At 45.5% G+C, this 26,773-nt stretch overlaps 1 long non-coding RNA gene and 1 other non-coding gene across 4 annotated transcripts in view; one reads left to right on the top strand and one right to left on the bottom strand.

The window, feature by feature from the left end:
- LOC144679641 (uncharacterized) overlaps nucleotides 1-26,773 on the top strand; it is a 234,115-nt gene that overhangs the window by 25,154 nt on the left and 182,188 nt on the right. The gene's annotated exons all lie outside the window — the stretch shown is intronic.
- LOC144680139 (U11 spliceosomal RNA) lies at nucleotides 14,529-14,663 on the bottom strand. The gene has a single exon (XR_013576503.1). It is a non-coding gene; the product is annotated as a U11 spliceosomal RNA (small nuclear RNA).

The raw sequence follows: 26,773 nt of genomic DNA on the forward strand, positions 1-26,773 counted from the left end.
AGAATCCATATGGGCGGAGGTAAGAAATAACAAGGGGAAGAAGACACTGATGGGAGTAGTCTATAGACCCCCCCCAACAGTAGCAATACTGTAGGACAGAAAATAAATCAGAAGATAATGAGGGCATGTAAAAAAGGCAGTACATTAATCATGGGTGACTTTAATCTTCATGTAGATTGGGAAAATCAAATTGGCAGAGACAATTTCCTAGAACGGGACAGTTTTCTGGAACAATATATTGTGGATCCAATCAGGGATCCAGCTATTTTGGATCTGGTAATGTGTAATGAGGCAGGTTTAATAAAATAACCTCAGAGTAAAAGATTCCCTAGGAAACAGTGACCCATAAAATGGTAGAATTTAGCATTGAGTTTGAGAGTGAGAAACTTGGGTCGGAAACAACTGTGCTAAACTTAAATAAGGGTAATTACAAAGGAATGAGGGCAGAGTTGGCTGGAGTGCACTGGGAAAGGGGTTTAGCAAAAAAGATGGTTGATGAGCAATGGTAGATGTTTCAAAAAATAGTTCATGACTCACAACAACGATATATTCCAGTGGGGAAGAAGGATTGTAGGAAGGGGATAAACCGACCATGGTTAACAAAGGAAGGTAAGAATAGTATCAAACTGAAAGAAAAAAACATACAATGTGGCAAAGATTAGTGGTAAGCCAGAGGATTGGGAAAGTTTTGAAAACCAACAAAAGATGACAAAAAATAAAGAGGGAGAAAATAAACTTTGAGGGTAAACTAGCAAGTAATATAAAAACAGACAGTGAGAGGTTCTTTAAATATATAAAAAGGAAGAGAGAGGCCAAAGTGAACATAGGCCCCTTAGAGAATGAGGTTGGGGAAATAATAATGGGTAACCAGGAAATGACAGAGGAGTTGAATAAATACTTTGCTTCAGTCTTCACAGTAGAAGACACTAATAGCGTTCCAAAAATACTAAATAGTCAAGAGGCAAAAGGGGGGTGGGGAGGAAATAAATACAATAACTATCATTAGAGGAATAGTACTAGGGAAACTAATGGGGCTAAAAGCCAATAAGTCCCCTGGACCTGATGGGTTGCATCCTAGGATATTAATGGAAGTAGATGGTGGATACACTGGTAGTGATCTTCCAAGAATCCTTAGATTTTGGAAAAGTCCCAGAAGATTGGAGAACTGCCAATGTAACAACCTTATTCCAAAAGGGAAGGAGACAAAAACAGATAGCTATAGGCCAGTTAGCTTAACATCCGTCATTGGGAAAATGTTAGAGTCTATTATAAAGGATGTAATAGCAGAGCATTTAGAAATGCATAATATAATCAAGCATAGTCAGCATGGCTTCATTAAGGGAAAATCATGCCTGACAAATTTATTGGAATTTTTTGTGGAGGTAACAAGCATGATAGATAAAGTGGAACCAGTAGATGAAATATGTTTGGATTTCTAAAAGGCCTCCTATAAGGTACTGCACATAAGGCTACTTAATAAGATAAGAAAAGGTAACATAAGATAACACCTTAATAAGGTGTTGGGGGTAGTATATTAGCATGGATCGAGGATTGGCTGATTAATAGAAAACAGAGAGTTGGGATAAGGGGGGCATTTTCAAGATGCCAACCTGTAACTAGTGGAGTGCCACAGGAATCAGTGCTGGGGCCACAATTATCTACAATATATATTAATGACTTGGATGAGGGAAGTGAATGTACTATCGCCAAGTTTGCAGATGACACAAAAGTAGGCGGGAAGGCAAGTGGTGAGGATGACACAAAGAGTCTACTGCGGGATATAGACAGGCTATGTGAATGGGCCAAAACTTGGCACATGGAATATAATGTGGAAAAATGTGAAGTTATGCACTTTGGCAGGAAGAATAGAGGAGCTAAATATTATTTAAATGGAGAAAGACTGCAGAAAGCTGCAGCACAGAGGGACTTGGGGGTCCTCATGCATGAATCACAAACTTCTGAGATCCTACAAACACTCTCTCTCAGTCTATGAGACATCCTTCCATGTTGGCCTCTCTCTGCCACACCACGCCTTCTGTGGAAGTGGGTGGATGCAAGAGCCTTATACAGCTCACAGAAAACTGTGCCTAATCAGCACTAAATCCACAGTTGCTAGCTTCAGCATCTGCAGATATGTTTGAATCATGATAATTATCAACTGGCCTGAAAATGGCATGCTAAATTCAGAGCATGAATTTGTGTTCCGTAATGCTGCTTCTAGTGGCGCTCCAAAGGCTTAGCATCACTTTTGTGAGGGGTGCTGTGCCTCCAGTTGCTTCCTATACCTGGATGTTAGGTATCAGTACTGAGTGCCAGCCTTTGTTGCTAGGGAATTGATGGGGTTTGATGCATTGAGCAATGTGAGAGGTTATGTGGTGGGTAGGAGATGTCATGTGAAGATACATACACTGACCTCAACACAGACTGATTCCTGGGATGAAGGGGTTGCCTCATGAAGGGTTGCCTCTATTCTCATTGGAGTTTAGAAAGGTGATCTTATTGAAGCATATAAGATTCTGAGGGAGCTTGACAGGGTAAATGCTGAGAGGATGTTTCCTCTTGTGGGGAAATCTAGAACGAGGGGGCACAGTTTAAACATAAGAGTTTCCCATTTAAGACGAAAATGAGGAGGAATTTCTTTTCTCAGAGGGTTGTTAGTCTTTGGAATTTTCTTCCTCAGAGAGCAGTGGAGTCTGGACCATTGAATTTATTCCAGATTGAGTTAGATAGATTTTTGATCTACAAGGGAATCAAGGGTTATGGGGAACAGATAGGAAAGTGGAGTTAAGGCCACAATCAGATCAGTCGTGATCTTGTTGAATGACAGGGCAGGAGTAGGGTCAAATGGATTACTCCTGCTCCTATTTCTTATCATCCAATCAGCCATGTAAGTTCCTTGGACCTCTTGCAGCACTTTCCCTGACCATCTGTTCTGACTCCCTTCTGACGATGTCCCTTGAGGGTCTCCTGGCCCCCCACAGAACCGTGGTGTCTTTCCTCCTGCCCACCTCCATTACTAATACATGCAGTATTACATTCGTCATACTGGAACTCTCTCTTTGCCTTGGTGTTCACTTTGCGATCATTTAAATTGCAGCAATATTCTTTCAGTGCCACTTCTCTTTAAGAGGGAAAGCTTGCCTTTAAGAAGGGCAGGCTGGCTGCACCACATGGATTCTGAACAACTCTCATGGGCTGCCCTACTGAGCACAGAGGTAGCTGGAAACATTAGGAAAAAGACAGCAACGTGGGACCCCCCAAGCCAGACACAACAATCGTACAGGTTAGGCGGGTACACCAATTTTGCATGCTGCCCACCTCAATCTGGCCAGACTGCGAATTGCAACCACTGTGTTCAATAAATAGGAACAGCCAAATTTCTAGCCCCTAGATTTTCGCACGTGCATTTCTTATTAGCACATCATCCTTTTAGTGCCTGTTTTCACCCTTTGGCTGATAACCTGCCAAATATTTTTTTAAAAGAATTATTATATAGGAGGGGTTGTGATACAGTTAAGTGTGGGGAAAAATGGAGGAGTAACTGTGGACAGACCAGGAAGATGAGGAGAACTAACAATATTATTTTTCAATGAGATTTTAATCACCTGCTCATTGATTGGGACAGGGAGGATGTAAATGAGAAAAAAGGAAATGGAATTCTTATAATGTATGAGAGAATACTGCCTAAATGTTCAAATGCCTCAGTAACTTTATAGTCCACGAGGATGAGTTAAGTATGGTTGGCCATCTCAGGAATAGCGACCATAATATGATAAAATTTAAAGCTTAATAGAATGAAAATATATCAGTACAAAAACAATAGGACCAATTTGGAAAATATTTTTTTTTAGGAAGATGAAGAGTGAACTAGCTGAGGTGTGATGGAAAGAAAGATTGATGCACAGGAATATATGTCAACAATGGGACATTTTCAAAAACAGATTGAAAACTTACAAAATAAATACATGCCATTAAACACGAGGCCTGCTCAAGTTTCAGAATGATGTGGATAAATACAGAAGTTACAAACAAACTAAAATTGAAGAGGGCAAACAGGTATCACCTAGATATCTAGGTGAAGACAAAGTAATTAGGAGAAGCCAATGCAGATTTCAGAAAAGAAGATTGTGTTTAACAAATCTGATAGGATTATTTGAAAAGGTGACAGACATGCTGAATGGAAACAACAGAGTTGATGTGGTGTACATGCAACATAAGGTAATGCACAGGAGACAACTGAGAGAAGATTAAGGGGTGTGGAATTAAGGGGCATGTAACCAATTAGATTAAAACTATGAGTTAGAGTTAAAGGCACTTTCTCAGAGTGATGTGGTAGCGTTCCCACAAGGTTCTGCTCTGTTACTGCCTGTGTAGACTCTGCATCAATAAAGTGATGTTCAAATTTACAGATGAGACTAAAATAGGAGGCATGGTAGTTAGTTCTGGGAATCAAAGCAAACTGCAAGGAGAATTAATAAGATGGTGGAATGAGCAAAAAATGGCGGCTGGAATGCAATTTCTTTAAGTGTGAGTGGTACACTTTGATTTACAAAAGAGTAATAATTTTTTACAATGAATGGGGAAAGATTGGTTGAGATGGCAGAGCAGAAGCGTTAGGGAGTTCAGGTTCACAGGATATTAAAAGCAGCACCTCAGCTGGATAAAGTCATATAAAAAAAATTAATGAAATATTGGGGATCATGGCAAGAGTTACATAATTCAAGAAAATGAGAGGGGAGGCGATAGTGGTATTGTCGCTGGGCTGGTAATCCAGAGACCCAGGGTAATGCTCTGGCAATGCAGGTTTGAATGCCATCATGGCAGATGGTGGAATTTGAATTCAATAAAAATCTGGAATTAAAAGTCTAATGATGACCATGCAGCCATCGTCGGTTGTTGTAAAAATCCATCTGGTTCACTAATGCCCTTTAGCTGTCCTTAAGCTGTCCTTACCTGGTCTGACTCCAGGCCCACAGCAATGTGTTTGACTCTTAAATGCCATCTGAACAAGGGGCAACTAGGGATGGGTAATAAATGCTGCGTGGCCAGTGATGCCCACAACCCATGAACAAATAAAAAAAAATTAAGATGAATCTGTGTTTCATTGGAGTAGTGTGTGTAGCTTAGGGCTATATAGCACAATACAAAAGATGTTGAGGGAACAGAAAGGATATGATACAGATTCATCAGCATAGTGCCTAGTGTGATGAAATATAGCACAGAATCACCCCAGATTTGCACTAATGCAGTGATGCAGTAATGGTGCAATGGCGGCTTCTCACGCCGTATCATCCCAATCCTGGCGCATTAATTATGCATTCCCGGGAAACATGCAGTTTGGATGGTCGGCAGGCTCTCATTTGCCAGCCACACCATCACCTCGCCACTTCAACACGTCGGGCGCCATATATAAAGTGTAGCCGCGTGCACACCTCTCAGCGCTTCCAGCCCAGGACAGCTGCATGGAAGACATGGCCCCGAAAAGCTAGAAGACTGCAGCCCGCAGGTTTAATGAGATGTCCCTTGAGCACCTTTTGGATGCTGTGGAGGCCCACTGGGATGACCTCTGCCCCGGCTCCAGCCGCAGGAGGGGCCGCAACATCACCAAACTGGCTTGGGAGATGGTGGCAGCAGTGGTCAGTGCCAATATCCTACAAAAGAGGGCAGCCACCCAGTGCCACAAGAGGATGAATGATCTCCTCTGCAGGGTAAGTCACCCTTCTCATCAGTCTCAACTCACACACTCACCAACCCATCACACATCCACAGGGCCCTCACTCACTGACCGTTCAAGGGACATCACCATCCACTCTCTCACACGTGCCATCATTGTCCTCATCCCATCCATGGGACCACTCACCACCCACGCATGCCAGGCATACTTATCATCTGGCCCGGCAGGTGTCCTGCTTACACTTTCTCCATCTCTATTCATGCAGGACAAGCTGGCACACAGCAAGAGAGAGAAGCCGCAAGCCGGTGGAGGAATGCCTGAAATCAAGGTCCTCACGGGCTTTGAAAACAGAGCCATCCAGCTGGCTGGTGAGGATCTGGACCAGTCCTGTGCTGCTGGTGAGGTTGGTGCTGATCTACCAAGTGAGGATCCAGCAGTGCAACATCCATCAGACAACCATACTGTGAGTGATGTGTCCTCTTTCACAGGCCACTGCCATATACTAATTATCTCTCCTTGCTTTTGCAGGCACATCTGGGAAACCGCCGACAGAGTCCATGACCCAGGGCCTCCAATCAAGCCCCGAAGAAACCTCTGAAGTGTGTACACGAAAGGGGTGTGGGGAAGCTCGATCTCACTCCAGCTTCCCCTTCTCAAGGAGTCAGCCACGGGCCCTTGGGCACCCATAGGGAGGATCATCAGCAGATGCACATCCTGGGGACATCCACCCAGGTGACTCCAAGCGTGTCCGGCCCATCCAAATCCCCTCTTCCTGTGACCCCAGCAGCTCCACAGGCAGAGGAGGATGCCACTGCCACACAGCAGGACCCCGAAGGCAGGCTGGGTCCCTCCAGGTCTCAGCCTTCCAGAGGACACTCGCCAAGGTCATCACAGACAGGGTGTCAGAGTCAGCAGGCTGCCTCCACCTCCACTGTGGATGTCCAGGGAGAACCACAACAGGGTTAGGAAGGTTAAGAAGATGTAGGTGCACAGCCTGGGCACAGGTGTTCATCACTTGTACATACTGTTCATCATTGTCAATAAACTCCTAAGAATGCCTTCCTGCCTATGGCTCCTCATTCTGATGAGCAGTGTTCGTGTCACTCAGATGTGAAACCTTTCTGCACAAGATAAAGGCAGGTGTCTCAGTCCAGGGCCTCTTCTCTGTGCCCTGTGCAGCCTTCAGATCAAAGTGATGGTCCGGCCTCATACTCCTTTGGCACATTACTGATGCCTGCACCTCGATGGTGCTTGTCATTATTGCCGGAATGTCGTGGGCAGGTGCCACAGAGTTCCGTCATTCTCTCTGTGTGCTCTCAGCACCTTTGAGGTGGGGCTAGCCCCCATTTCTTCAGCATCTGTGTCCAATGATGCTGTGCCCCTGAAGGGGTTGTGTGCTGAAGACTGGCAAAGGATCAAGTGTTTTGAAAGTTTCATGGCTGCATCTCCATGATATGACCCTGATCGCAGAGCACAAGCGAGCTGCCCTCGGCCAGACAAGGGTCAGACACTCTCAGAGGCTCTATGAAGATCTATGGAGTGTCTTTACTGCATGTCATCATCATCCTTCTGGGATCGAGGTACTAGTAGGACAGGAGCATTATCACAGAGGGTATGTGCGCTGCCATATCCAGACTGGAGTCAAATGTTCGCAGATGCAATGTGAGGATCTATGGTGCCTCCTCACTGCTTGTCGTCATCATCCTCATAAATCTAGCAGCTATGGGGGCATCCTGAGTGCGCCTGGCTCATCTGGCCAGTGTGAGAGCCTCATCACCATCAACGCCGCCTTCGAGGACCTCCTCACCCTCATCCCCATCAACGTCCTCCTCAGTGGAGGAGACCTCCATCTTCACCTCAGCCAGCTCCCCTTCGCATTGCAGCTCCAGGTTGTAAAGGGCACAGCAGAGGACGATGATGATTTGTGACACCCTCTGCGGACTATACTGCAGGGCTTCACTAGACTGGTCCAGGCACCAGAACCTCATTTTCAGCATCCCGATGGTCTGCTCCACCAAGTTGTGAGTTGCAGCATGAGCCTCATTATAGCGTCGCTCTGCTGCAGTCTGAGGCTGCCGCACGGGTGTCATCAGCCATGTCCTCTGTGGGTAGCCCTTGTCCCTGAGAAGCCATCCCTACAGCCTCTGTGGACACCGGAAGATGTCAGGGATCTGTGACCGACATACAATGTAAGAGTCATGAACACTCCCAGGAAACCATACGCAGACCTGCTGGATGCGTTTGTGGTGGTCGCACAATCAGCGAATGGAATCCCTGACATAGTTGATCGCTTGTTGTGACGGAATGCTAAGCGCCACGTGAGTGCAGTCAATCACACCCTGCACCTGTGGGAAACCTGAGATCTGGGCAAACTCAATCGCTCTTGCATTCGTCCCAGGCGAAATGCACAAAGTTGTGTGCCCTCGCAAGGATGGGCATCCGTGACCTCATGGATGCGTTTGTGGGTGGAGGCTTGTGATATCCCACAGAGGTCACATGTGGAGCCCTGAAAGGAGCCACTGGCATAAAAATTGAGTGCTGCTGTCACTTTCACGACCATGGGTAGTGGATGCCCTCCATGTCCCCATGGTGCCAAATCCTGCAGCAGCTGGCAGATGTGACCAACTGGGTCCATAGACATGCGCAGATTTCGGCGACATTAGTGCTCGGTCATCTGCAGGAACGAAAGGCAGCATCTATAGACCCTGGGTCGAGATAGGTGCCGACCACCGATGGCTCACTGTGACTCTTCAGCGGCATGTGCAGGTGCCCCAGCTGCCCCTTCTTCCTGAGGGTGCTGCTCCTCCCCCTATGCAGCCAGGTGCCTCTGTTGGTCTCTTCTCCATCATCTTCGCTCTCTGTATGCTAGTTCACCAGACTCCATGGTCCTGATATGCTCCTCTTACAGGGTGAATGAGAGAGACAGTGAGTTAGCTTGGGTGTTCAAAGAACATCTCACGGTTAAGTCTGAAGGCCCCTTAACGCATCCCAGAGAGTGCTGGCCACCACTTGGATGGCCAGAGATTAATGCGCTGCATGGCTGCCCGAAACCCCACCCTCCTCCACCCCACTTCACCTGATCGATTAGCAGCAGCTTTGCCCACTGGACTGCATGCTGTGCTCTCAGCTCAGGCACAGGCATTCTCCTAACCCACACTGCAAGGCTGCACTGTTAGCTTGAACCATGGAGGAGACTGGTCCAAACTTGAATGATGAAATTACAAGGGGCTGTGAGCACCTCCACCAGTGACTGCTCCAGGGCCAGCTTTAGCAAGGAGATTGTACAATGTGCCCAGTCATCCAACTGTTCTGCAGTTCACTAAAACACACTACTTTGTAGTCTGTGCCAAAGGGGTGAAAAACTCTGGAACGGTGGCACTTTCATGCCTCTGCATTGCTTGAGTGGGCAGATAAGCTAGAGGCCCAACTCCAAGCATGTCAATGTGGCTGCCCCTGAACTGTCTCAGCTGCAGAGGAATGGTCACTTTAGACAAGGTTTCCCTAATGTGTGGCCGCTTCCCTCCCCTGACCCCTCACGTACTTGTGCACTACCTTCAACCGCAGGGCAGCCCTTTCCCCCCCAACCCAATGTGCCTCAACTGTAGGTCAGCCCTTGCCCCCCCGCAAAACGCGCCTCAACCTTGAAGTCCAACAGGCGACCCTTGCACGTGCTTGCAACCTTACTGTGCACTCAGCTCCGAGTCCCCCTCAAAGTGCAGCCTGCCAAGTGCAGGGCTTTTATATGCAGTTGTGAAACACATTGGCATGCAATCACACTGACATGGGCAGGCGGTCCAGTTGGAGGGGATGATTCCGGTGGGCTGGTCTTATAATGATATGCAGATCAATTACATGAGGTTCCCGTCATCCGATGGTGGGGAATGCGGCCCACCATCGACGGGCTGAGCAGAGGATTGCAAACTGGTTTTGCAACGTCGTGAGACCGATTTTTGGCCTTCTCGCCATATTGTCCACTGACACCGCTGAACACGCCCGCCACCAGTGGGCATGGATAATTCCGACCAGGAAAAGAAACTCGAGAAAATGGGGCTACTTTAATTGAGATTATGGGGTGATTCAATGTAGACGCTTCAGATTATGAATTATTGGGGCAATGCAGAGATCGAAATAGAATGCAATAATTGAAGGATCGACGATGAGGGGAAGTTTACATAAAACTAAATTAGCATGTTGAGGATAATATATCTGTACACAGAAGATTGTCAGACTGTCGGGCAGAATTTTCGCTTCGGCGGACGGTCACACGCCTGACCTGCTCAAGTGTGAAATGACACACATTGATGTCGGGCAAGCGTCCCGTCGTCAATGCGCAATCGCACGATAGTTCGGTCAGCGGGTGCGCACGGGAATCGGCAGGGCGCCCGCCGATAATTAAAAGTTCAGTTAAGGCCCTTAAAGTATCATTTAAGTTCAATTTTTAGCTGCCCGTCCAACCTTATGGTTGGCGGGCTGCCGAAAAGGGCAAGCAGCCTTTGCATTTTTTTGGCAACCTCATCCATGGGCGGGATGAGGTCTCCCACATCAAATAAAAATTAAATAAAATGTTTTAAATTTCACTTGTAACATGTCCCTACTCGTGACAGAGTCACATGAGGGGACATGTTTTATCACATTTCTCACAGCTTTATTATTTTTTTGAAACCTCTTCATCTCCCTGAGGCAGCTCTGTGCTTCAGGGAGATTCTCAAGCGCACACTCGCGCGCATGCACGGAGTTCGCACCGGCCCCACTCGCCCTCCTCCCCCCTCCCGCACAGGCAACGCCGAGCACTATTGCTCGCGCTTCACACTGGGTGGGCCTTAATCGGCCCGCCAGCGTGAAATCGCTTTCCGGCATCAACTTCCTGACCGCCCCCACCCACCCCTGCCGAGCCCACCCAACAGGGGCTAAATTCTGCCCGTGGTGTGCACAATTGAAGCTCATTTGAAGGATTAAACAACAGGTTAACTAGGTGGTTGGAGGATTATTAGAATAGATCGGAAACATGAGATTAGGATTATGTTAATGTGGAGGGTAAACAACAACACAAATTGGGCTGTGTGGCCTGCTTTCCTGATTTAATTTTTATCCTATTCTATATAAATAGTTAATAAAAGCTGAAATAATATTTGGCCCCCAGTGCAACCACTTACCTTACATCAGTGCACTTCTTTAAATAAGAACATAAAAACATAAGAACTAGGAGCAGGAGTAGGCAATTCAGCCCCTCGAGCCTGCCCCGCCATTCAATACGATCGTGGCTGATCTCATTTCAGCCTCAACTCCAATTTCCTGCCCTCTCCCCATAACCTTTCAACCTATTACTAATTAAAAATCTGTCTATCTCCTCCTTAAATTTATTCAGCGTCCCGGCATCCACTGCACTCCGAGGTAGTGAATTCCACAGATTCATGACCCTTTGAGAAAAATAATTCCTCCTCATCTCTGATTTAAATCTACCACCCCTTAGCCTAAAACTATGGCCTCTCATTCTAGAATGCCCCACAAGGGGAAACATCCACTCCACATCTACTTTGTCTATCCCCTTTAGCATCTTATATACCTCAATTAGATCTCCTTTCATCCTTCTAAACTCTAGCGAGTATAGGCCTCATAAGACAAGCCCTGCATCTCTGGAATCAATCTAGTGAACCTCCTTTGAACCACCTCCAGTGCAACTACATCCTTCTTCAAGTAAGGGGACCAAAACTGTGCACAGTACTCCAGGTGTGGTCTCACCAATGCCTTGTACAGTTGCATCAATACTTCCCTATTTTTTATACTCTATTCCTTTAGTAATAAATGCCAAAGTTCCATTTGCCTTCCTTATTTCCTGCTGTACCTGCATACTAGCTTTCAGCGATTCATGCATGAGGACACCCAGATCCCTCTGCACTGAAGCATTCTGAAGTTTCTCTCCATTTAAATAATATGTCGCCCTTTTATTCTTCCGACAAAAATGGATAACCTCACACTTATCCACGTTAAACTCCATGTGCCAAATTTTGGCCCATTCACCTAACCTGTCCATATCCATTTGTAAATTTCTTATTTCTTCATTGCAACTTACTTTCCCACCCATTTTGGTGTCATCTGCAAATTTAGCTATAGTACCTTCTATCCCTGAATCCAAGTCATTAATATAGATTGTAAATAGTTGGGGCCCAAGGACCGAACCCTGTGGCACCCCACTAGTTATAGCTTGTCACCCAGAAAAAGACCCATTTATCCCAACTCTCTGCTTTCTGTTGGTTAGCCAATCCTCTATCCAAGCTAATATATTACCCCTAACTCCATGTGATCTTATCTTGTGTGTTAATCTTTTGTGCGGCACTTTATCAAAGGCTTTCTGGAAGTCCAGATGTACTACATCTACAGGATCCCCATTATCCACCTTGCTTGTTACATCTTCAAAGAACTCTAGCAAATTAGTCAAATATAATTTACTCTTCATAAGACCATGCTGACTCTGATGGATTGCATTTTGACTTTCCAAATGCCCCATTACTACTTCCTTAATAATGGATTCCAACAATTTCCCAACGACAGACGTTAAACTAACTGGTCTATAGCTTCCTACTTTCTGCCTCCCCCCCTTTTTGAAAAAGGGCATTATATTAGCATTTTTCCAATCCACTGGAACCTTTCCAGATTCCAGGGAATTTTGGAATATTATAGCCAATGCATCCACTATCTCCGCTGCCACTTCCTTTAAGAACCTGGGATGTAAGCCATCAGGTCCTGGGGACTCCAAAACAAAAACAGAAACAGAAATACCTGGAAAAACTCAGCAGGTCTGGCAGCATCGGTGGAGAAGAGCAAGAGCTGAGTTTTTCCAGGTATTTCTGTTTCTTTTTTTGTTTTGGATTTCCAGCATCCACAGTTTTTTGCTTTTAGGTCCTGGGGACTTGTCACCCTTTAATCTCAATAGTTTGCTCAGTACTTTTTCTCTAGTGATGGTGATTGTTCTAAGTTCCTCCTTCTCTATACTCTCTGCACTACCTGTTACTATTGGGGTGGCACTAGTGTCCTCCACTGTGAAAACTGAGGCAAAATATTGATTAAGTGTCTCTGCCATTTCTGCATTCCCCACTATTAACTTCCCAGTCTCATCCTCCAAGGGACCAACTTTCACTTCAGCTACTCTCTTTCCTCAAGCTGTTAACCAGTTTTTCCTACATCCTGAGTTAGCCTAATTATCAGAACAAGACTAAAGACGTGTTGGGAATTTGTGCTAATTTTTCAAATGTATTGACCCCCAAAATTGGATACAGTCAGCTTGGAATACAGGGGGAAAGCTCAGCTTTCATCTGTTTTTGCTGCTGTCATCAAATTAGGGTACCAGTGTTAGCATTAAGTGAGCAAGATGGGTTGCAAAGTAAAACTCCCTCTGCTCTGCCTCAATGATACACTTTGAACTCAGACCTCAGAGGAACCCCTGATTTAATTATATGGCCAGGGTTTACTGTTTCTGAATTTATTAGCCTGCAACTCCTGTTTTGGGTGCCACACTTGAGGAAGTATGTTGAGACATTGGAGAGAGTACTGCAGAGGAGATTCACAAGAATGATTCCAGGGATGAAGAACTGTAGCTATGAGGATAGATTGGCGAGGTTGGGATTTTTTTCCTTGGAGAAAAGAAGGCTGAGAGGATATTCAAGATCCTGAGGTGTATGGACAGGGTAAACAGTGAGAAACTGTTCCCACTTAAGAGAACATCAAGAACTAGAGAGCACAGATTCAAAATAATTGGCAAAAGGAGTAAAGGTGATGTGAGGAGAAAATTTTTCACCCAGAGAGTGGCTGGAATCTGGAATGAACTTCCTGAGAGGGTGGTGGAGGCATTTTTGATCGAGGTATTAAAAAGGGAATTGGATTATTTTCTGAGAGAGAATGTGAAAGGTTTTGGGGATAAGGCAGGGGAGTGGGACTAGGTAAAATGCTCTTTAAAAGAGCCAGTGCAGACTTAATGGGCTGAATGGCCTTCTTCTGCACTGTAAAGGTTCTGTGACTTACCTGTCTATTAAAATGAATAGTGGGTAATAATAGCCTGGCTAGTATTCAAGCAGAAAATTCTAGCCGATGACATTTTCTGCACATAAGCATTGGCTTGATGGTAATATTCTCACCTCTGAGTCAGAAGATAGTGGTTCAAGACCCATTCTGGACTTGACCACATAATACAAGCTGACTTCAGTGCAATAGTGGATGACTGCTACACTGTTGGGAATGTCATCTGACAGACCAGATCGTAAAAGATCCCATGGCACAATTGAAAGAAGAGCAGGAGGTTTGTTTTTATTTATCCCTCAACCCATATGACTAAAGCAGATTATCTGTTATTATCACATTGCTGTTTCTGGGAGTGTGCTGTGTACTGATTGGCTATCATATTTACCTATATTATAATAGTGACTACACTTCAAAAGTGTTTTTGACAATTGGGACATTGTGAAGCCACCACAATTGTAAATTCTATCTTTCTTATGGTGCTCCTGAGTCAGAATGTCAATCTGGTGCCAGGTTCATGCTATGGGTCCACTCAACTAAGAACTGAAACAAATTCTGACCCAGCTACTGGAGTACAGGGAACTGTGTTGACTCACTGCACCATCCAGTGCCCCACCTACCAGAATTTAAGTAATTTAGGCTTTTGTTCAGTTCCCTAGAATAACATGCAGAGGGCAATTAAGCTTCTTTATAATTTTACAAGAAAATTCAAAAATTAGAGATGTTTTTATAACACCATAAAATATATTATTTAATAAGTGTTAACTGCAGTGGAGAAGCAAAACTGTTCAATGGTTTCTGTCATTATACCTGGGATTTACAAACTTTCTGACGCTTTTTTTTTCGGAGTGCCAAGACAAACGATCACCAGCAGCTCCAAAAAACAAAAATTGTGCTTCCGAAATCTCTTGATATCGATTCTGCACGGATAATGCGCAAGTGCCTCATCCATGTGCTATTCACAGCAGAAACCCTGTCATTCCTGGACCATTCTTTGTTAGTGCCTAATGAGCATTAATTAAGGAATATAACTGGATATGGGGTGAAATGCTTGACCACAAATTTAGCACCTTTTTTACTTTCTCAGTTGTGATTTTTCTACCCTACTTATCCCTATCTTCACTAAATGAAACGTACTTAAACATAAATGTCAATAGTGTATGTTTATTTTGCAATATGATAGGACACACTCATCTCAGAAGAGATTCCAAGAATAAAATGAAATATAAATACACAATGACTTCCTTTGTTATGTTGCTGAAATGTGAATTTTATGAAGTTATAGATAATAAAAAATAAGAACAATTTACATTAAAAAAAGCTATCTGGATACGGGTGTCACTGGCAAGGCCATCATTAATTGTACATCCCTGTTTGCCCTTGGTTAGGTGATGGTGGGCTTTCTTCTTTAAGAGCTGCAGTCAATGTAGTGAATATGCTCTCTGTTCGGTACGGGTTTCCAAGCTTTTTACCCAGTTTTCATGAAGAATGGGTGATATTTGTCCAAGTCAAAATGGTCTCATGCACCTGATGTCTTTATCCTTCTAAGTGGTAGAGGTTCTGCTAGAGATAGTAAGTATGCAGTGCAACCAAAGTATATCGATGGTGGAGGAAGTAAATGTTTAAGCTGGTCAATTGGGTGCTAATCAAGTTGATAGGATTTACAGTGGGTCAGGGAGGTCCAGGATACTGTTCTGGTTTTTGTCTCACTGGTACTTGTAGATCTGATTTTGATTTTCTCAAAAGATTTCCAAAGTTGGCTGAGTGTTGGGCTTGGTGTTCAAGTAAAGGATGGCTTTGGTTTAAGGTTATGGTCAATCTTAGGGTTAAGGTGAATTTATTTGATGGTGTCAACATTACTTCACTGAAGAGGAGTGTTTATTTCAATAGGTGAAATTCTGATGCAAATGAATTCACCATGACAAGGATGAAGGATTTGTCATGAAGGCCAATGCATGTAATGAAAACACGATCTTGATGTGTATCACCCTCACCAGAATTTTTGATCTTGCTGCTCTCTCTTCTCATTGGCCATGCTGCAGCTGCTCCCTTGGATCAAAGGTTGCAGGGGTGGTATCAAAAATTGTAGTCAGAGTCAACCATTGGAGAGATGTGGTCAAAACTGCACAAGCAGCAAGGTAGTGGTGGTAACCCCTTTTAATAAGAAGCACTGTCATCACTGCATTTTCATGAATGTGGATAAAAGTAGTTAATGACAAACTTCCCCTGTGGAATAAGTAGGAGATAAGAATGTAAACTTTAGGCAGAAAATTCCACTTCTAGAACAATCCTTCCATCCAAATAGCTGTTAGATGATTACTAAATCATTGAGGAAAAATTGAGGGAAAAGTTTTGAAAAATTTTAAACAATGGCATCCTATAAACCCATGCACTGCATCAACAGCAAAAGCAATTTGTGATATAAACATATAACAAAAATAAAGTAGAGGTGATTTTCTGGATATCAGTAATTTTGCTACTAATAAATGTGAGATCTGGAGAAAGCCCAATAGCAAAACATTCAACTGCTGTTGATAAAAGTTCCCAGCTACCAAAATACATTTGAAAAAGCAGTAACAGGTTGTTGAAGGTGTCCTGAAAGCAATTAATGGCATTACTGGGTTCAATTTAATCACTCTGCTGTAGTTTATTTCATCGAGCAAGGGTGTCTGATGTGCAAAAACCCACCAATGTGCGTAAGTCCTTAAAGCAGATTCTGTGTAGTCTTCACAGGTAAAGTTTATTTCTAGTAGAGTGCACTTGCTGTCTTCAAATGTGCACAAGTTCGGAGAACTTTGGTGCCACAACTGCTTCTACTTGCATTTAGACAAGGTCACCAATCTATAAAGTTCTCAATAGACTTGACAAATAGAAATAGATAAGAAAACAGATGGCAAGTCATGTAGGAAAAGATTAGGAAAGGAATTTAATGTCCTCCCCTGTGGCGCGTTTGGTGGTGGGGGGCATTTAATTGGGTGGGATAGTGGTGGGATGGGCTGTCCCGATTAAGTCTCCGATGGGAGGGCTCATGGACAGCTTTCCTGCGCTGCTGATTGAGGCCCTTATGTGTGCAATTAATGCCCACCTAGTGACTGGCAGGCGATTTGCCATGTGGGAAGCCCAAAATAGCAAACCCTGTTGGTGTTGATTGTGGGCTTCAAAGGCACTCAGTGCTTGATCAAGGGATCCGGCATCAGGAAGTGGGAAACCCACTGAGAACCACCTCCCTGCCTTCGCTGCTGACCCCCCTCCCTCCTCCCCTCCTGCCATCACTCATTTGTGGCCTGGGTCCCTTGGTGATTCTGGGCCACAAGTGGCAGCATTACCAGGAGCAGGCACTGCCTTTCAGGTGGCACTGCCTCTGATTGACTGGCAGCTCTCCGTGGGCATGACTTATACCCCAAGGTCCTTGATCCTGGGGAAGGCCTGCTGCTGCCCAGTCAAGGTCCTGCGAGGCACATAAAATGGTGGGCCTTCCCCAAAGGAGGTGACGCAGGGCTCTCACTGAGCAAGACCCACAGCAGCTCCATTAAATACTGCCTTAGGAGTGGGAATGGCTAGAATCCTGGTCAAAAGCTTTCGGGAGAGAGAGAAAAGTGGAAAGGCAATAGGCTTTAGGGAAAGATTTCCAGATAGAGTGTCCGAGAAGGCTGAAAGCTCTGCCACCAATGGTGCAGAGGAGAGCGGGAGTGCAAAGAGGAGTCAAAAGAGCCTAAAGATGCAGGGGTAGAGAAAGGAAATTGTAGAGGTAGAATGAATCAGTGCCACAGAGGCATTTGAAAATGAGGACAAGGAGGTTAAATTTACAAAGGGCAGAATCGACCATGCCCACTGGCGTTGGGCGATTTTGGTGGTGTGAGTGGTTAATATGGTGAGAAGGCCAAAAATCAGTTTCACAACGTCGTGAAACCAGTTTGCGATTGTCCGCTCAGCCTGTCGATAGCGGGCTGCGTTTCCCGCCATCAGATGTTGGGAACCTTATTGTAATACATCTGCATATCATTATAAGGCCAGCCTGCCAGACTCATCCTCCCCCCGCTGGATCGTCTGCCCATCACGCCCACATGTTTCACAACAGCATGTAAAAGGCATGCATTGGGCAGGCTGAGGGGAACTCAGAGGTGAGTGCACAGTAACGTTGTGAAACGCTCACAGGGGACGTCTGTTGGACTTCAAGGTTGGGGTGCGTGGGGGGGTATGGCGGTGGTGCAAAGGTGGTTGAGGCAACTTTGGCGGGACGGCAAGGCTGCCCTGCGGTTGAAGGTAGCGCACAAGCACATGCGCGGCGGGGGGGGAGAGGGGAGGGAGAGTGGGCGAAGGAAGCAGCCACATATTAGGGAAACCTTGTATAAAGTGACCATTCCTCCGCAGCTGAGGCAGTTCAGGGGCTGCCACATCGACATGATTGGAGCATACCGAGAGAATGAGAGAACTCTGTGGCATCTGCCCACCACATCCTGGCAGCAATGACCAGCATTGCCAAGGTGCAGGCATCACTATTGCATCCAGGGAGTGTGAGGCTGGACCATCACTGTGGCCTGAAGGCTGCACAGAGCACAGGGAAGAGGCCCTGGACTGAGACACCTGCCTTTATCTTGTGCAGAAAAGTTTCACATCTGAGTGACACAAACACTGCTCATCAGAACAAGGAGCCACAGGCAGGGAGACATTCTTGGGGGTTTATTGACAATACTGAACAGTATGTACAAGTGATTAACACCCGTGCCCAGGCTGTGCATCTTCTTAACCTTCCTACCCCAGCCACTACGTTTTGGTGCTTCCCCAACATCCACAGTGGAGGTGGAGGCAGCCTGCTGACTGTGACGCTCTGTCTGTGATGACTTTGGCAGGCGTCATCTGGAGGGCCGAGACCTGGGGGTCCCCGGCCTGCTTTCGGGGTCCCGACGTGTGGCAGTGGCACTCTCCTCGGCCTGTGGAGCTGGAGCTGCTGAGGTCAAGGGAAGAGGGGATTTGGATGAGTCGGACATTCCCGAAGGCACCTGGATGGATGGCCCCGGAGTGTGCATACGCTGATCCTCCTCCCTATGGGTGCCCAAGGCCCCATGGTTGACTCCTTGAGGAGAAGAGGCAGCTAGAGTGGGATCGGGCTGCCAACACCCCTCTTGTGTACACACTATTGGTGGCCAACTATGGTGTCAGTGATGGAGTTCAGCCCGCACAGCAGTGCAGGAGCGATGTCCTGGACCAAGGTCTCCATGGCAGCTGCCATCCTACCAGCGTTGACCTCGGTGCGTTGGCGTGCTAGTGCTATCACCTCAGCCTGAACGCGGACGGACTCCTCCATCGTGCCTTGCAATCTGAGGAGTGCAACGGACATCCCTTCCTGATGTTCCTGAACTTGCCTTTGCAGCTCCAGCAACTGTGACCTGACCGAGTCCAGAGGCTCGTCATCTGACTCGGACTCAGCAAATTTCTGGCCTCCACCAGTCCTCCAACTGCCGGGGACCTGGGAAGTCCCTGACGCCCTGATGTCCCTTGAATTGGCAGTGAGTGAGGACCCTGTGGATGTGTGATTGGTTTGTGAGTGTGTGAGCTGAGAGTGATGAGAAGAATGACTTACTCTGGTGGAATGAATGAGATCATTCATCCTCTTGCGGCACTGGGTGGCTGCCCTCTTTTGAAGGGCGTTAGCACTAACCGCCACTGCCACCACCTCCCAAGTCAGATTGCTAATGTTGCTGTCCATCCTGTGGCCAGAGCAAGGTTAGAGGACATCATAGCCAGACTCCACTGTGTCCAAAGGGCGATCAAGGGATGCATCACTGAACCTGGGGGCTGCAGTCTTTTTGCATTTCAGGGCCTTGTCTTCTTTGCAGCAGTCATGGGCTGGAAGCACTGAGAGGTGTGCACGCGGCTGCACTTTGATTGTGGCACCCGGCGAGATGAAGCGGCGAGGTAATGGCGTGGCGGGCGAAAGAGAGCCCAGCTGTCATGGAAATGGCGTGTTTCCCGGGAATGCATAATTAAGGCAGCAGGTTTGGGGTGATACGGCGTGAAAAGCTGTCATTGCGGCCGGTGGGTAAAATGTCGTTTTACCCGCTGGCTACCACACTTAGTGCAAGTCTGGGATGATTCTGCCCTAATCTAGCAAATTGGGAATTATGTCACCAAGGTTTGAAACGTTGATTAATAGGACTTGGTGCAGGACAAGATATTCAGGCAGCACTTTGGATAAGTTGAAAGAGGGATGATGATGGAGGGTCGGACATGACAAGGATTTAAATGAGAGGCAGGAGAGATGGAGCAATTTGAGCTGCTAATGGAGGATTTGGTTCCAGAGAAATGGGGAGAAGAGGTCAATGCATGAATTAGTGATAAGCGCTGTGACTCCACAGTGGCTATTGACAAGGACCACAACTTAGGGATCCACAAAGGTGCTGAAAGCGTTTGATCGGCTTAAACACCGCAGCTTATAGCACAAAATATTTGTTGGTCAAGCAGTGGAAACCTACCAGAACCATCCTAGCTATTAACCATTGTTTTCTAATGTCATCCGGAACTGAATGAGCAGAATCCAACCCTTCAAATCCCATTAGTGAACCAGGGTTTCTGGCCGGTCAAGAACACTGTCATCCTACCTGACTCTAGTATTAGTTGGCAGAGTCTAACACAGAGGGTTGATATAGTTCCAAACTTCCAGCACCAGATGTGTTATCTTGGACCTACTTACTACTCTTCCCCACCCCTGCACCTCTCCCTCACTCCATCTCCTGCTCCCAAGAAGGATTGTCAATAGACAACTGATGTCAGATTTGATCTGTTGCTGTGGGCTGGGGTGAGTACATACTCAATGCTTGTCACAAGAACCATGAAGTGCAGCAGTTCTCCCCATAAAAGGTATGAATCCATTTGCAAAATTCTGCTGATCATAAGATCATTAGGTCCCCACCACCGCCCCCCTCCCACAATGTCACAACAGATTAAACACTTCAGGCAACAGATTCCAGCACTGATCATCTCAAGTCCCAAATATTTCTCATCCAATATCCAATATGTATGCATTCAATATTAAAAACTGAAAATGCTGGAAATAATCTTCAATGCTACTGCCTACAGCTGTTCATTGGTCAGCAGTGTTACTGGAAAGGCTATGGTTGCTGCCAGTAATTCTACCTCCCGAGGCCCAGGATCACCAAGGGACCAGGCCACAAATGAGTGAGGCAGGAGGGGGTTTGCAGGGTGGAGGTTGCAGGGGAGGTTGGGGAGAGGTTCAGCAGCAAGGGCTGGGAAGTGGTTCTTAGCCGGCCCCCCACTTTCCAATGCCGGATCCCTCATTCAAGCTGTAAGTGCAATTGAATGAGGGATCCCCGGAAGCCCGCAAGGAACCTTAAAGGGATTCCTTTTCAGGCTTCTCACATGGCTAGTCACTGGGGAGACAGGTCAGGCAACATCTAGGGAGAGAGAAATAGAGATAATGTTTCAGGTTTATAACCTTTGGGCAGTTAGTGAGTTAACAATTTATAAATAGGAGCAGAACCAACAAAAAGGGGAGACGGGAAGAACAAAAAGGAAAGTCTGTGATAGGGTGCAAGGCAGGAATGATTGAATAACAAAAGGCATAATGGTGTAAAATGGAATGGTAGAGGGTCAAGTAAAAAATCAGAATATCAGTCTAGAGGATGTAGAAATGGCAACAACAGAACCATTACCAACACCAGTTGCCCAAGAAATGGAGGCAATGGGTATGATCTGAAGTTATTGAAATTGCCATTCCAGAAGGTTTTTTTCTGCACTGACAGACACGTCCTGACATGCCAACATATCCAATACCACACACCAAGCTTACTCGCCACCAACAGGTTAATCCAGGCCCCCAGTGTAGTATAAAGGGTTAATAACTATTATGCTAATCCCTAATATACATCATCAGTGATGTCAGATCATGTGTCTCTAGAACTCAGAGAGATGCCTCTGGGAGGAAACTTGTGCTTATCTGTCCCTGTATGTAGTTATATATAATTAATGAATATTTAGAAGTTCACAGTTGCCCTGTTTTCTGTAGGCTGTGTCAAACACTCCCTGGCTCCATTTCAGTTGTTACATCATGGTGGCAGTGGTAAACTAACCGAATCACAAGGATTCCAACAAAATTGCCAGTGGTGGGAAAGTGAAAGCCATCAAGGATACAGCAGGGAGGGAATGACTGCAACAAGGAATTGGAAAGAAAAGTGCTAACAGAGTCCCAAAACAGTCGATTGAAGTAACAGACAACCAGAAAAGGCTCTACCTCTACCTGACTTCTTTGACCACCTGGAAGGTGCTGACCAAGCAGCACACTGGAAAAACAGGCTTCAAAGATGCAACAGGTGTATGACTGCTTCAGCATTCACACAGGAGCCTGATAAAGAGCAGGTTAGCACACTCCTCTATTCCATTGGTACCAGCGCAGCTGACATTTTAGTGAAACAGATTGTTAATGAGGACCGAGCAACCTATGAAGAAGTTATTAAAGCTTTAAATTCATAGTTCAGGTTTCAGAGGAACATTATTATAGACTGAGTGAGGTTTAACAGGTGCTCTCAGGAATCTAAGGAATCCATTGATTCTTTCATTAATGACCTGCATTGTTCGGCTGATAGTTGCGAGTATGGGGTTCTAAAAGAGGAGCTTATCTGAGACCCTATTATGGTGAGCATCCCTGGTGATGGCTTATTTGACTTTTTGCAGTCCAGAGAAGATCTAACATTATCCAAGGCAATTCAATTAGCAAGACAGGCTGAGCTTCGGAAACAGAACCAAGTTTTAAGCTGGGGTGATAAGGAACATTTGTGGGTTCAGGCTACAGACTCAGCCCGGTATGTGGGCAATAGAGGTACCAATGCACCCAATAAAAAGCAGACCCAGAAAGAAGAGAGGGGGATCGCCACCATTATCCAGTGCTTTCATTGTGGTGTCAAAAAACCCCATAGGTGCAAAGAATGTCCCACCATACATGCAGAGTGTCATGCCTGCCAGCGGAGCGGCCATTTTAAAGCAGCATGCTGCAACCAATAGCCTCCCTTTCAAAAATTTAAAGGGAGACCAATCAGATCAAACTGTATCCAAGAAATAGAAGATACAGGGTAACACAAAATGCCTTTCTTGGGTGAACTTGCAAAACCCAAGGAGACCTTTTGAAGTGCAGATATCATAGTCAACAGTCACAAAACCAATTTTAAGTTGGGCAGGAGTTTTACGCAGGGCGTCCATTTTTTCTGATACCATACAATGGCTTAAACCCAAGTTTCTCTAACCATCTACAACTCAATTTCATGGTCGGGGGCACCCCACTCAAGGTGCAATGGCAGATGATTGCCAAACTTCGAGATAATGGAAGGGAACTTACCGACATTATTCATAATCAAGATTGCTCTTTATTAAGCAGAGAAGCATGTGTAGCTTTGCAGCTTCTTTATTCACCAGTAGCAGTGGAAACCCAAGTCAGCCCAGACCAACTTTAACTAGTCTCCATTCAGGAAGCGCCACACCTGCAGCCACAGGAAGACATTTTGGAACTAGGTTACTCTTTGAGGAGAAGATGGATGAAGGAGGAGACCAGACCACCACTGACCACAGTGACTAGCTAAAGGAGGAAATCCTGGACCTCGCACTACTTTTTGAAGGATGAGGACCATAACCAAGCTACCACTACTGGAACATTACTGCTGAAAGTGACCAGGATGCCAATCCACTTGACTATCTGATAAAATCACTGATGACAGAACAACCAGATGTAGGAACTGACTTTCATAAAAAGAAATCAGGAACAGAAGCTCCAACAATGGCCAGTGAAAGAAGTGTAGAACAAAATACTGACTCCCCAAACCCTGATGTCAAGGCTGAAGAAGTGACTGAAACAGCTGATATCCTAGCTACTGATCTCACACCCACTTCAAAAGTATAAGGAAGTGCAACTTCTCTGAACCTAGTAGAGGCAGAAGAACAACAACCTGACCAAGTAAAACATGGCATAGTCACAGAACCCAAGGTGGCATCCTGCTCTAATCCAGATGTTGCCTTGCCTGCTGAAGTTCTCAAAATGCCAATAATTAGTGAACAGCAAACTCACACTGACATGAAAGCAGAGTGTGCACATTCCAGACAACCACAAGCAGAAAGACAAAACCCCACAGTATTGACTGAAGTATCAGTAACTCCGCTTGAGAATAATCTTCATTCTTCTGTTTGTCCATCTGATTCATCCTTGAATGAAACATTGGGAATGCGCAACACTTCAGTCGGGGTACAGGAATCACTGAATGTGCCTAAGCAACAGCTGCTTTTGCCATGCACCCCGGAATTGCTGGATCAGAAGATTGCAAAGCCAGTACAGCTGTGCAAACCTTAACAGAAGCTGACCAAGTCTCACTCTTTCAAGAAAGAGCAGCCAGCAGCATGCCCTCTAAATGGGGTACAAAGAAGAAGGAGAAACAGGGAACGCCTATTTATCACCTTCATGCTGTATACTAGAAACAGGAATCTGTCTACTGATTTAAGTGCATTCCAGGAAGAACATGGAGTACATGTGTCTTACATGTCCTTTAAGTGAGCCTGGAACACAGTTGGGAATTGAAGCAAACTGGCGCAAGATGCTCTGGGGTGGGGGATTGGTGAGTAGGATGCGTAAATAGTTAATGAATAGTTTAACGAGTAGAATGAAAAACTTGGGTGGAGATATAGCATAAAGGGTTAATAGCTGTTATGCTAATAGCTAATATAAATCAGTGATGTCAGCTCACGTGTATCTAGAACTCAAAGTGCTTATCTATTCCTGTACATATTTGTATATAGTTAATAAATGTTTGGAAGTTCCTGGATGCTCTGCATCCAGTAATTTCCATTAAACAAACCTTGGGTCCATTTCTGATGATACTTCACCCATGTGAAGTGTTTGGTGAAGAAACTTGGCCAGGTTGAACGTGACTCTTCCTTTAGGGTACTCAGTGATAGGTTTCCATCCCTGCTTGCTGCCATTATTTCCCTTTTCCCACAACCCCACCTCACAGCTTGGCCTTGGATCTCACACATAAGCTGGAAGAAGCATTTCTGTTTCATGCCAAGAGAACTTGAACATAGATCAGCTCTAAATCAAACTGCAAGCTGCCATCGATGAACCAAATAATTCAGCTAACCCAGCAAAACAAAGCAACATGGCATTAGTCCATATTCCTCTTTCACAGGAAGAATGGTCATTAAAAAAGGTTAAGAAAACCTCAGTATGATCTATTTAGTTAAATAAATCTACTATGCCAAGGGAAAAAATACCGTTCACCAGTTACTAGGTCACTGACCCATTCTTTTCAAACATTGGAATGATAATATTAATTATTTGCAACAAGACAGGCCGGAGGAGAAAATAGGCAAGGCAATGGTTTAAACAATGCCCATTCACTGCGTTGCAGACAACACAGTTAATTTGTGCTGGCTGTTCTTTAAAATGATTCCTGCTTGCAACCAGCACTCCCTGTGCTGTTCACTGACTGCATGCACCAACATGGGATCTGATATTGCAATTTTCTTCTTAAAGGGGAGATGCATTGTGGCTGCAACAAGTAGTGGGAGTTTTTTTAAAATCTGAATCAGTGCTGTGACAATTTGAGCAATGGCTGAACATGCAAGAGAATGAACTCCAAGGTTATCATGGAACTGCACTGAAGGCTTTGGTGAAAGAGGTGGTATGGAGGGGAGATGTCCTGTATCTGCAGAGACAGGAGTCCTCCTGACTCATGCTCAGGAGGCAGTGGGAAGAAATCACAGTGGAGGTCAATGCCAAGAGTGTTGCTCCAAGAATATGGATGCAGTGCTGGAGGTAGTTTCATAATCTCACATGAATTTTCAAGGTGAGTGACTTATTCTTCAAATGAGATATTTATCAGCATCACTAGCCTCATCCACTGTTCAATTCACTACATGCCATTACTCATCTACCAATGATCTCTATCAATCAGAACTCAGCCCTACCATTCATATGCTTTACCTCATCCTCACAAACTTAGCACTGTTGCAAGCCTCACAGCAAGTATATACTGCAGCTATTCAACCATGACAGCTGCATTGCCCAAAAAGATTGCATGACATTCACTGACACCCTTCCATCTTTCTTGCAGGAGCAGGCACTGCATAACAGCAGGCAGTGGCAGGAGGGCAAGTGTGCCTGCATGTTTCAACACCATGGAGATGCTGAACATCATGAGAAGAGGTATTGCTGAAACCGTGGCCACTGGCAGCACTGAAGAGATTGAAGATGAGGGTATTCACATACCTAACCCTCCTTCTCGCACTTATCACTCAATCTTTTCACATTAAGAGGCTACAGAGGGTGTAAGAATGTACTAGTAATGGACTAGTAATCCAGGGACCCAGGGAAACCTGGAGTCCTGGGTTCGAATCCCGCCACTGCAGATGGTGGAATTTGAATTCAATAAAAATCTGGAATTAAAAGTCTAATGATGACCATGAAACCATTGTCGATTGTTGTAAAAACCCATCTAGTTGACTAATGTCCTTTGGGGAAGGAAAACTGTCATCCTTACCTGGTCTGGCGTACCTGTGACTCCAGACCCACAGCAATGTGGTTGACTCTTAAATGTCCTCTGAAATGGCCTAGCAAGCCACTCAGTTGTAACAAACCACTACAAAGTCACAAAAAAGGAATGAAACTAGACGCAACACACAGCATCGACCTAGGCATCAGAAATGACAATAGCAATCGCAGCCCTGTTCGACCCTGCAAAGTCCTCCTTACTAACATCTGGGAGCTAGTGCCAAAATTTGGAGAGCTGCCTCACAGACTAGCCAAGAAGCAGCCTGACATAGTCATCCAAAAGGAATCACACGGATCATGTCCCAGCTTCACCATCACCATCCCTGAGTATGTCCTGTCCCACCAGCAGGACAGAGGTGGTGGCACAGTGGTATATAGTTGGGAGGGAGTAGCCCTGGGAATCTTCAACATCGACTGTGGACCCCATGAAGTCTCATGGCATCAGGTCAAACATGGGCAAGGAAACCTGCTGATTACCACATACAGCCATCCCTCAGCTGATGAATCAGTGCTCCTCCATGTTGAACATCACTTGGAGGAAGCAC

The sequence above is a fragment of the Cetorhinus maximus genome, chromosome 4, assembly GCF_964194155.1.
Source record: "Cetorhinus maximus chromosome 4, sCetMax3.hap1.1, whole genome shotgun sequence".
NCBI lineage: Eukaryota > Metazoa > Chordata > Chondrichthyes > Lamniformes > Cetorhinidae > Cetorhinus > Cetorhinus maximus.